The sequence below is a fragment of the Protopterus annectens genome, chromosome 11.part0 (genome assembly GCF_019279795.1).
Source record: "Protopterus annectens isolate FY-2018-M chromosome 11.part0, PAN1.0, whole genome shotgun sequence".
Lineage (NCBI taxonomy): Eukaryota > Metazoa > Chordata > Ceratodontiformes > Protopteridae > Protopterus > Protopterus annectens.
The window spans coordinates 182,047,930-182,060,997 of record NC_056745.1 but is presented as its reverse complement, the minus strand read 5'-3'; the positions used below and the strand labels follow the sequence as shown (position 1 = coordinate 182,060,997).

The 13,068-nt window shown below is 40.0% G+C and overlaps 1 protein-coding gene across 1 annotated transcript in view; it reads left to right on the top strand.

Annotated features, from left to right (window-relative positions):
• BTBD11 (BTB domain containing 11) overlaps window positions 1-13,068 on the top strand; it is a 602,423-nt gene that overhangs the window by 134,648 nt on the left and 454,707 nt on the right. The gene's annotated exons all lie outside the window — the stretch shown is intronic.

Here is a 13,068-nt window from a genome sequence, read left to right as displayed (position 1 = left end):
TCGCAGATATACCCCAGGGATTACCTCAGTGTCACTGCTCGACAGAGGCACAGCAAAATAATGGGTATAGTTCCCCATACTAAAGGGGTGGCGTAAGCCACAAAACTATGGGCTAGGCTTGTAAATGCCCTCGGGCAGATAGCCTAGTATGAACCTATGAACCTATGAACCTATGAATTACTGGCATTTTAATTCTAGTATTTGCATTTTGCATTCATAAATGAAGCACTTGTGGTAGGCATTGAAGCTGAAACTGAATCAAGTAGTTTCCTATAGTTTTTTCTTTTTTTTTTCTTTTTTTGCTCTTCAATTTAAAGTTGCAGCACCAGGAATAGCCAGCTGGAATACCTAGTTATGTCTTTGCCTATGAAACAAAATAGTTTTTTTGAAGGTATTTCCTTAGTAGATGAGTTGTCCAAGCATGCAATAGTAAGACTATCCTTCAGTGAGATGGAAATATCTATTTCGCGCCTGGTTTTTGTTTGAGAAAAGCATTCATTTAATTTTTGCGGAATTGATACGGTGGCAGAGATATGAACCATAGCCAGATGAAAGTTTGGACTTTATGCCTCTACACTCCCCACAATATATAAGCAAAGCACTTATGGAGGTTGAAGTTGAACTCTTCTCACACAGAAGCATCTGATGGACATTCACTGGACGTTCTTGCTACACATTTGCATTTCAAAAGTTTATCCATCTGTTATTTTCCTTTTTATTTGTTTTTGAAAATTCTGTATTTGAGGAGGATAACCATTCAACCTCTAAGTGCAAGAAATCTGGACAAAGCCAAAAACACTAGGGGTAGGGGCCCAAAAATAGGGACAGATTTAAATATTATTCTTATAAACTTAGAAAGTTGCTAGAATAACAGCATTTGTGTTAGCATGTATTTTCTTTTTTTGTTCAAAATTGTTTTTATTATTTTTTAACAAGAACAATGATCCAACAATTATTTACATTCATAACTATAACAAACTATATACACAGTCCACAGCAAAATAATTGTATACAATTACGTACAATAAGGTAATAATTTAATATTTCTCCAATAACGATTGCAATTTTTCCCAAACAATTAATTTATGTGTTCGATTTTTTGTTTTCAGCTTTATGGTACATATTTCTTTATCTCATATAGATTTGGCTAAATAAATAAATTCATTCTTCCTCCCTCTATTCCACATCCCTCGCCCTCTGTTCCATATCCACACCCCTCTCCCTCTGTTCTACATCCCCCTTCTGCTGTTCCACATCTCCCTCCCTCTGTCCCACATCCCCCTCCCTATGTCCCATATCCACCTCCCTGTTTTCCACACTGCTCTCAATCTGTTCCACATCCCCCTTCCTCTGTTTCACATTTCCCTCCCTCTCTTCCACATCCCTCTTCCCCCTGTTCCTTAGTCTGCAAAGTCCATCTGCACCTCAGTGTACATTTAAACTACACTAACACTGTAATAATTTAGTGCATAAAGATTATGTTTAAGTCATGGTCACCAGTTCATCATGCCAAACTAGCTGTCCAGCAGTATAGTAGACTTGGCTCTACCTGCCTTTTAGCTGCCCACTGCATTACCTACTACTAAGCTATGAGCATTGTAGTATCAACCCCTTTCTTCATGAATCCATGCCTGGGCCCAGTACATACCCTCCTATTATCAAATTTAATTAGCTGATGACCAAATGCAAACATACTGATAGTAATTAGGACAGTGAAAATTCAGAGAACACTCTGTGGAGAAAACATTTTGCAGCTTTTCACAGTGTGATTCATATGGTATTGTGAGTGATATAATATTTGAATACTGGTTTATTGTTTTCTTTGCAGTATTTTTAAATTATATCCTTAATCCTCTGTGTTTTATCTGATGTGATGAGATGTCCACAAATTAACTGCCCATGCCATCTGCTTCTTTTGATATCATAGTCTCATACCATCAATGCCATTAGCAAAGAACTGTGATAATGGACATATAAATGAATTAAATAATATTTCTGTGACAGTGACTCTATTTTTTCTGATAAAGTGGTTATTTTAAGTATGTACAGTGCAACTGCATTTTACGCTGTGCAATATAAAATCTATTTGTTTTACAAATGCAGTTCTACTTCTCACATGGATCTGTCTTCGTACAGTATATATATGTTTTTAGGTATACATATCCTACAGTGGGTGACTGGGGCAGATAGCCGAGCCACAGATTCTACATGTTTTTCATTTCCAAAAAGGTAGCATCGTATCATATGAATGTTTTAGGAATAATCTGTAGCTGGGTATGGGTCATGTTTTGTTTACTCATGACTGGAGTGACCAAGCAAAGCCAGCCAAGTGTAAACCAAGCATTATGGAGACTCAGCTATGGATTACTGCTGCTATACACATAATTTACTTTTAGCTAATACTGTCCTTCATATACTGGTGGACTCCAGAACAGTGTGCTTGTACTCAGTTTCATTTGATCTCAAGTCGAGATGCATCATATGTTTTTCTGCCCTTTTACATGTGACCTCAGACTACCTCACATTTTACAGATACTAGAGACTAAGTAGCTGCTTGCGTGTGCAAGGAAAGCACCCAACTTAGATGCTTTGTGTCCTTGTTCTATATTATGAACACTAAACAGTCTGAATTTGCATTCAGTACATGGTTACAAATAGCATGGATAAAGGCACGTTCTCCTATATGTCAGCCTTCAGTGTCACTGAACCTTGCATTCTGCTGTCTTCTTTTGGAATACATTCCTTAAGTCGAACACTTTTTTTCATTGACCAGGAGAAAAGCCAATATGTGTGGTCAAAAATCACCTGATGGCACGTACTGGCTTTTTAAATGTGTGCAAGATTGTGGTACAGAAGGAGTTTAGGAATTCGCCCATGATCTTCTAAAGTGCAATCTCAAACTTGGTTTGTATAATTAGCAGGGGGTATGAGGTAGCTGCATAGGGGCTTTGGGGAGGGCTTGTCCTCCTGCAAAAAAAAAAAAAGTCTTACTTTTTTGTGGGTGGCTGGTGATTACTTTCTGTGCTCATTCACTTTCCTCCAATGTTTTTTGGCATATGGCCGTATATGTTTTATAGTCTCTAGATGTCTCTGAGTATTGCTTCAAGGAATATTTATGAATGGATCTGACACCACCCAAACATAAAAATAGTTTTGTGTGTGTCTGTGTGTGTGTGTGTGTGTGTGTGTGTGTGTGTGTGTGTGTGTGTGTGTGTGCGCACGCGTGCTGTGTGTGTGTGTGTGAGTGTGTGTGTGTGTGTGTGTGTGTGTGTGTGTGTGTGTGTGTGTGTGTGTGTGTGTGTGTGTGTGTGTGTGTGTGTGTGTGTGTGTGTGTGTGTGTGTGTGTGTGTGTGTGTGTGTGTGTCTCTGCGTGTGTCTGCGTGTGTGTTTATGAGTTACTTTAGTTAGTTATAGGTGTTACATTACCTTGCATTAGTGACAATAAAGTTGCTTAAGGGGTCGCTGGTCAGGAGAATCCTTGCCTTCCTTTTATTTCATGAGTACATTACATTGGTTTATGATTCCAAGGAATATAATCTTTCCATCTCTGAAATGACATACAAAGAGTAACTGATACTGTATAAAATCTGTACCAAAAGTTTTATTGGGAAAAAGCAAACAAATGCAATCTTGTAACTGTAATAGTTCAACCATTTCCAGTTATATAACTCAAGTTCCTTGAAGCCCATTGGAGTTCATTAAATCTTGGCCAAAATCATCAAGTGCTACAGACTCCTGGCTTGGCTGCTTTGCTCATGCTCAAAAGCAGATTAGTCTTCAAGAGCAACTGAGTGTGCACAGTTTGAACGGGGGCAAGGCAGAATGTGTGGTTTTAGTATCTCAGGCACCAACAGATATCAAAGCTGTTCCAAAAGTGATTCAGATGTCAGAGAAGCCGCTAGAGGAGCAGCCAGGGGCAGAGTCAGTGATGGGGTAAGGTGGCTACCTGGGGGAGACTATATTTGTGGCACACTGCCTAATAATGAAGGAAATCTGCTATTGGAGCTGCTAGCTTTAGAACTGATGTTTATTCTGTTGTCCATTGTGTGGCACTGTGTTTGGCCAGGTAGTGATTTAGATAGGTTATTGTTGCTCTTGTCTAAGCAGGAGGTAAAAGTAATTCAGGGAACACATTTTTACCTAGCAAGACTACTCAGATTCAATGAATTTAACCTGGCTACACAATTAAGGGCAATTACTGCAAACATTTTTGAGTCTGAACAGAACTTTGCCTTTAACAGCATCAGTGATTCTGTGCTAGGCTACTTCCTGAAGGTAATACTTTGCTTTTGGGGTTCTGGTATGGCTTATAAAACTGTACATACTCAGAATGTATCCTGAAGAATACAAATGAACAGCGAGAGATCAGATGCCCTTTGAAATCTGCAGCTGTGTCAGACAGAAGGCACTGTTTTTTTGGAAAGCAGACTTTTTGACAGGTAGTTCACATTTACATTCATCAAGTTATAATTCACTGAGCAGCACTTCAACAGTCATCTTTTTAGAATTGTCTGTTTAGTTATTTACTTATTTGGAGGGTGGTGGATGAACTGACTGCAGCATTTTTCCATTACATTGAAATAATGATCTAAAGCCTAAGAAAGCAAGAAAACCTAAAAAGAATTCTTGCACTGGTCTAATTAAACTTACCTCAGCAACTCCTTCATGACCTCGACTATCTACCTCCCTCCTTCCCCTTAAAAATTTTGACAAAAATGAAACTCCTAATTCATTAAATCCTGCTGCATACAAATCCTTCTTCCAGTGCTGTCATTCTAGGGAATTTTAATAATCTTCTTAGCCTTCTTAAAACACCAGAACAGGACTACTTGAATAAACTTTGCCTCAGTCAGCTGTTTGTTGAACAAGCTAGACCCAAATCCCTGTTGGATTCCGTAATCAGTAACACCCCTGTTAATATATATGTCTGTCTGTCTGTGTGTGTGTGTGTGTGTGTGTGTGTGTGTATGTATATATATATATATCTATGGGATCCGGACACATGCTCGACTAGCATATGTCCGAATCACAAAACATCGAACACACATACACAAAAGTGCTTAACATCGACAAGTGCTTCCGTGTATGTGTGCCTGTTTTGTAGATCGGACTACAGTGCGGGTAAGGGAAAATTCCCTTTTCCCCAATGTAGTGCGATCTCAGCATGAGAATAATAAAGTAGAGGGGCAAAGCCCCCCTCCAGAAACGTAGATTTTTTTTTGAACTACACATACATGGAAGCGCTTTTCGATGTTAAGCGCTTTCGTGTAAGTGTGTTCGATGTTTATTTATTTATTTTATTTAACATTTGTTGACCAGGAATGTCCGACTAGGTTCCACAGAGCCTGTTTTCAGCGGAGGCCCGGGGAGAAACGCTCCAGATGCATGTCTTTGGAATATATATATATATTATAAATAATGTTTTGTGATTCAGACATATGCTAGTCGAGCATGTGTCCTAGACCCATAGATATATATATATATATATATATATATATATATATATATATATTTATAAAACACCTCCATCCTAAAGCCTACCCGAAGTGATTACTGCGTCATGTCTTACAAGGTTGAGACCTTTTCAAAGAAGACTTCTCCTTTTCTTTGTGGGATTCCATTGGAAATGGGAACCTTCCTTAGTCTATCATAGTAAACAAAATCGAATGAATGAATGACTACATTTCATCCCAAACCTCATAAGAATATAACCAACCGTAACAATGATCTAGCCAAAAACTGAATGATCTTTCTTCATTAATATAAATGATCTCTGTCTAGCAATCTAGAATCTAAGCAACTGTGTTCTACAACTGCAAACTAAACACTTCATTGAGGTCAAACAACTTATCAGAATTACCGAAAAAAATAAAAGGATGACCAAAGAATTTTCTGCACCATTAAGACGTACAGATGATACATGGCAACAATGGAAGTTGTTCCCTTGATCAGATAATGAATAGAGATATATTCTACTTAAAAACCTGGTTAAAAAGGCCAGCAGAATGCTTAAAGATATGCATCTACTAGCTACCCAAAAATCTCAAATAAATGACAAAAAAGTTCTGTAACTTATTGAATCAAGTCCCAGTCCTTACTTCATTCATATAAAAGCTGTCTAATAAGTGTCTTAATCCATACCACAATAGGAAATCTCTCAGCAGCAAACATCCACAGAGAATTCACACATCTAGCCCTCTCCTTGAACAGCACACATGCAACCCTCAATCCCTCCCCCCACCACCTCCTTTCAGTCTATACCGTATTTCAAAGTTATTAAAACAAGCAACATTATAATTCTTGCTTAACTCAATATATCATACCAGACACTTTCAAAAACAGCACACTCAAACCAGTTCCTAATGTTTTAAAACAGACTTCTGCAGATTATTTCAGATCCATTTCTATTTCTCCCATCCTAATTAAAGTATTTGAAAAACTCATATAATCTCAACTTTTTGAACATCTGCAAAGCTACATAGTGCTTGCACTACACCAGCATGCTAACTACCCAGTACACCCTCACAGATGACATTCTACAAACCATGAAGGCCATTTGTTTGGCTCTGTTTTCATTCATCTAAGGTATTTGACTTGCTAAATCATCCACTACTACTAAACTCGCCAATTCAAGCTAGAATGAGCAGCTAATCTCTCCCCTGGTTCATAAACCTTAAAGTACAAATCGCAACATTGATATTATCTACTACCCATTTCCTTAAAAGTGTACCCCAATATTTCTTTCTTTCTCCTGTTCTTTTCTCAATAACCTACCTACAGATGTCCCACAAATTTCTATAAATCTATATGCTGGTGACTTGGTGATCTGCAGTTCTAAACTCTTGTACTTCAGCTTAATCAAAAAGCAGCTTGAAAAGGTCTCAAGTGATTAGGTGCCAAAAATTAATACTAAACTCCAAAAAAGCAATACATTATGGAACCCAACAAAAACTCACTTTTGTTCCTTCATAAGAGAAGATACATCTTAACAATCAAACTCCCCTAGAAACCACAAGACATTTCAGACACTTAAAATTATGACTAGCTCAACAGTTTGACTTCCAGCACCATATAGAAAAAAAATCCAAAATCAACTTTGAGCTCTTTTGGGCTAAGACAACCTCCCATCTCCTTTCTCTGGAATGAAGTATGGCAATTAGTGAAGGATTTCTCCTTTCACCATTAGAATACAAGCTACCTTTAATTGCCTTCACCTCCAAAAATAATGTATTATCCTTGCTAACAACTTCAGTAGGTTCAATACTCTTGCCTTTAAAGCAAGGCATCACTGTCAAGTGTTAGCAAAAGCCAAATGTCTCCCAATTCCACAAAGACTAAAACTACTCCTTAGTTTTCTTATTAATTAACTAATTAATATGGAATTGTTCCTCTTATTCTCTACTTGCCTTACCCTATTACCCCAATCTAAAACTTCAGATCTCCTCCCTGATCTTTGACATCTCTTCAGACGTCTAGAACCAAACTGCATTAGCTAGAATACAGCTTTTCAGTGACAGCACCACAAACATGGGACTTCCTCCATACAAACCTAAAATGTATCTCCCCTTCTCAAAATTCAGTGCTACCTTTTAAAATATAATTATTAAAAGGCATCACTGTCAAGGAACATCTTCACTCCAACACCCTAAGCACAGTTCCACAGTTTTCCTTATGAATAGTATATTCTCTTGAGTACACATGGCTTCCTAAGTAAGTTATTTCACTCCTCAGAAATTAAAAAAAAAACTGCATTTGTATGCCTCCACATACCAAAGAGTTATTTTTCTTTGTTTCTGTCTTCTCTTTGCTTCTCAGTTTCACTTCACTCTCCCTCTCTTACTAGCCTTTCTGTTTTTGTCTTCATCTGGTTTCCTCTCTCCTAAATATTGTAAATAGGTAATAACATTGAAATGTTACTCTGTAAGTAATGTAACTGTCTTGTACCATCAGTGTTAAACTCTGTCAATATTATTCTCAGCTTTTAATACCCTCTTTTATGCTTACATTTTTTGCTACCACTTTTTCATGTCAGCTTTAGCTGTGCCACTAAAACGTATGCCCTTTTATAATCAGTACGTTGTAATTTCCAGCAATTATTTCCTGATATTTCCCCTGGGTTGAGTCTGAAAGTGGTGCATGTGAATCAGCATGTGAATCAGCTTTCTTCCCAAGCTAGCAAATTTTGAAAAAAAAAGAAACATGAATAAAATGCATCTTTGAAACAAATATGCACGATTTAGACCTTTATGAGCCTATTCAAATATTCATTATACGTGTAAGAGGCAGCACTGAGTGAGTGGTGATCACTGATTAAAAATTCTGTCAAAGAATAGGAGAAGTGCAAACCCCCGAAATTAGAAGCACACATCAAAGAATAGGAGAAGTGCATACCCCCTAAAGAAGGAGCACATGTCAAAGAACAGGAGAAGTGCATACCCGCTAAATAAGGAGCACACGTCAAAGAATAGGAGAAGTACATACCCCTAAAGAATGAACACACATCAAAGAATAGGAGAAGTGCATACCCCCTAAAGAAGGAGCACATGTCAAAGAATAAGAGAATGCATACCCCCTAAAGACGGATCAGTGCATACCCCCTAAAGAAGGAGCACATGTCAAAGAACAGGAGAAGTGCATACCCCCTAAAGAAGGAGCACACGTCAAAGAATAGGAGAAGTACATACCCCTAAAGAATGAACACACATCAAAGAATAGGAGAAGTGCATACCCCCTAAAGAAGGAGCACATGTCAAAGAATAAGAGAATGCATACCCCCTAAAGAAGGATCAGTGCATACCCCCTAAAGAAGGAGCACATGTCAAAGAATAGGAGAATTGCATACACCCTAAAGAAGGAGCACACGTCAAAGAACAGGAGAAGTGCATACCCCCTAAAGAAGGATCAGTGCATACCCCCTAAAGAAGGAGCACACATCAAAGAACAGGAGAAGTGAATACACCCTAAAGAAGGAGCACATGTCAAAGAACAGGAAAAGTGCATACCCCCTAAAGAAGGAGCACACATCAAAGAACAGGAGAAGTGCATACCCCCTAAAGAAGGAGCACATGTCAAAGAACAGGAGAAGTGCATACCCCCTAAAGAAGGAGCACACATCAAAGAACAGGAGAAGTGCATACCCCCTAAAGAAGGAGCACACGTCAAAGAATAGGAGAAGTACATACCCCTAAAGAATGAACACACATCAAAGAATAGGAGAAGTGCATACCCCCTAAAGAAGGAGCACACGTCAAAGAATAGGAGAAGTGCATATCCCCTAAAGAAGGAGCACACATCAAAGAATAGGAGAAGTGCATACCCCCTAAAGAAGGAGCACATGTCAAAGAATAGGAGAAGTGCATACCCCCTAAAGAAGGAGCACATGTCAAAGAACAGGAGAAGTGCATACCCCCTAAAGAAGGAGCACACATCAAAGAATAGGAGAATGCATACCCCCTAAAGAAGGAGCACATGTCAAAGAATAGGAGAAGTGCATACCCCCTAAAGAAGGAGCACATGTCAAAGAATAGGAGAAGTGCATATCCCCTAAAGAAGGAGCACACGTCAAAGAACAGGAGAAGTGCATACCCCCTAAAGAAGGATCAGTGCATACCCCCTAAAGAAGGAGCACATGTCAAAGAATAGGAGAAGTGCATATCCCCTAAAGAAGGAGCACATGTCAAAGAACAGGAGAAGTGCATACCCCCTAACGAAGGAGCACACGTCAAAGAATAGGAGAAGTACATACCCCTAAAGAATGAACACACATCAAAGAATAGGAGAAGTGCATACCCCCTAAAGAAGGAGCACACGTCAAAGAATAGGAGAAGTACATACCCCTAAAGAATGAACACACATCAAAGAATAGGAGAAGTGCATACCCCCTAAAGAAGGAGCACATGTCAAAGAATAGGAGAAGTGCATACCCCTAAAGAATGAACACACATCAAATAATAGGAGAAGTGCATACCCCCTAAAGAAGGAGCACATGTCAAAGAACAGGAGAAGTGCATACCCCCTAAAGAAGGATCAGTGCATACCCCCTAAAGAAGGAGCACACATCAAAGAACAGGAGACGTGCATACCCCCTAAAGAAGGAGCACATGTCAAAGAATAGGAGAAGTGCATACCCCCTAAAGAAGGAGCACACATCAAAGAACAGGAGAAGTGCATACCCCCTAAAGAAGGAGCACACGTCAAAGAATAGGAGAAGTACATACCCCTAAAGAATGAACACACATCAAAGAATAGGAGAAGTGCATACCCCCTAAAGAAGGAGCACACGTCAAAGAATAGGAGAAGTGCATATCCCCTAAAGAAGGAGCACATGTCAAAGAATAAGAGAATGCATACCCCCTAAAGAAGGATCAGTGCATACCCCCTAAAGAAGGAGCACATGTCAAAGAATAGGAGAATTGCATACCCCCTAAAGAAGGAGCACACGTCAAAGAACAGGAGAAGTGCATACCCCCTAAAGAAGGATCAGTGCATACCCCCTAAAGAAGGAGCACACATCAAAGAACAGGAGAAGTGAATACCCCCTAAAGAAGGAGCACATGTCAAAGAACAGGAGAAGTGCATACCCCTAAAGAATGAACACACATCAAAGAATAGGAGAAGTGCATACCCCCTAAAGAAGGAGCACTTGTCAAAGAATAGGAGAAGTGCATATCCCCTAAAGAAGGAGCACACGTCAAAGAATAGGAGAAGTACATACCCCTAAAGAATGAACACACATCAAAGAATAGGAGAAGTGCATACCCACTAAAGAAGGAGCACACGTCAAAGAATAGGAGAAGTACATACCCCTAAAGAATGAACACACATCAAAGAATAGGAGAAGTGCATACCCCCTAAAGAAGGAGCACATGTCAAAGAAAAAGAGAATGCATACCCCCTAAAGAAGGATCAGTGCATACCCCCTAAAGAAGGAGCACATGTCAAAGAATAGGAGAATTGCATACCCCCTAAAGAAGGAGCACACGTCAAAGAACAGGAGAAGTGCATACCCCCTAAAGAAGGATCAGTGCATACCCCCTAAAGAAGGAGCACACATCAAAGAACAGGAGAAGTGAATACCTCCTAAAGAAGGAGCACATGTCAAAGAACAGGAGAAGTGCATACCCCCTAAAGAAGGAGCACACATCAAAGAACAGGAGAAGTGCATACCCCCTAAAGAAGGAGCACATGTCAAAGAATAGGAGAAGTGCATACCCCCTAAAGAAGGAGCACACATCAAAGAACAGGAGAAGTGCATACCCCCTAAAGAAGGAGCACACGTCAAAGAATAGGAGAAGTACATACCCCTAAAGAATGAACACACATCAAAGAATAGGAGAAGTGCATACCCCCTAAAGAAGGAGCACACGTCAAAGAATAGGAGAAGTGCATATCCCCTAAAGAAGGAGCACATGTCAAAGAATAAGAGAATGCATACCCCCTAAAGAAGGATCAGTGCATACCCCCTAAAGAAGGAGCACATGTCAAAGAATAGGAGAATTGCATACCCCGTAAAGAAGGAGCACATGTCAAAGAACAGGAGAAGTGCATACCCCCTAAGGAAGGATCAGTGCATACCCCCTAAAGAAGGAGCACACATCAAAGAACAGAAGTGAATACCCCCTAAAGAAGGAGCACATGTCAAAGAACAGGAGAAGTGCATACCCCCTAAAGAAGGAGCACACATCAATGAACAGGAGAAGTGCATACCCCCTAAAGAAGGAGCACACATCAAAGAACAGGAGAAGTGCATACCCCCTAAAGAAGGAGCACATGTCAAAGAATAGGAGAAGTACATACCCCTAAAGAATGAACACACATCAAAGAATAGGAGAAGTGCATACCCCCAAAAGAAGGAGCACATGTCAAAGAATAGGAGAAGTGCATACCCCCTAAAGAAGGAGCACATGTCAAAGAATAGGAGAAGTGCATATACCCTAAAGAAGGAGCATACATCAAAGAATAGGAGAAGTGCATACCCCCTAAAGAAGGAGCACACATCAAAGAATAGCAGAATGCATACCCCCTAAAGAAGGAGCACATGTCAAAGAATAGGAAAAGTGCATACCCCCTAAAGAAGGAGCACATGTCAAAGAACAGGAGAAGTGCATACCCCCTAAAGAAGGAGCATACATCAAAGAATAGGAGAAGTGCATACCCCCTAAAGAAGGAGCACACATCAAAGAATAGGAGAATGCATACCCCCTAAAGAAGGAGCACATGTCAAAGAATAGGAGAAGTGCATACCCCCTAAAGAAGGAGCACATGTCAAAGAACAGGAGAAGTGCATACCCCCTAAAGAAGGATCAGTGCATACCCCCTAAAGAAGGAGCACACATCAAAGAATAGGAGAATGCATACCCCCTAAAGAAGGAGCACATGTCAAAGAATAGGAGAAGTGCATACCCCCTAAAGAAGGAGCACATGTCAAAGAACAGGAGAAGTGCATACCCCCTAAAGAAGGAGCACACATCAAAGAATAGGAGAAGTGCATACCCCCTAAAGAAGGAGCACACATCAAAGAATAGGAGAATGCATACCCCCTAAAGAAGGAGCACATGTCAAAGAATAGGAGAAGTGCATACCCCTTAAAGAAGGAGCACACATCAAAGAACAGGAGAAGTGCATACCCCCTAAAGAAGGAGCACATGTCAAAGAATAGGAGAAGTGCATACCCCCTAAAGAAGGAGCACACATCAAAGAATAGGAGAATGCATACCCCCTAAAGAAGGAGCACATGTCAAAGAATAGGAGAAGTGCATACCCCCTAAAGAAGGAGCACACGTCAAAGAATAGGAGAAGTACGTACCCCTAAAGAATGAACACACATCAAAGAATAGGAGAAGTGCATACCCCCTAAAGAAGGAGCACACGTCAAAGAATAGGAGAAGTGCATACCCCCTAAAGAAGGAGCACGTCAAAGAACAGGAAAAGTGCATACCCCCTAAAGAAGGAGCACACGTCAAAGAACAGGAGAAGTGCATACCCCCTAAAGAAGGATCAGTGCATACCCCCTAAAGAAGGAGCACACATCAAAGAACAGGAGAAGTGAATACCCCCTAAAGAAGGAGC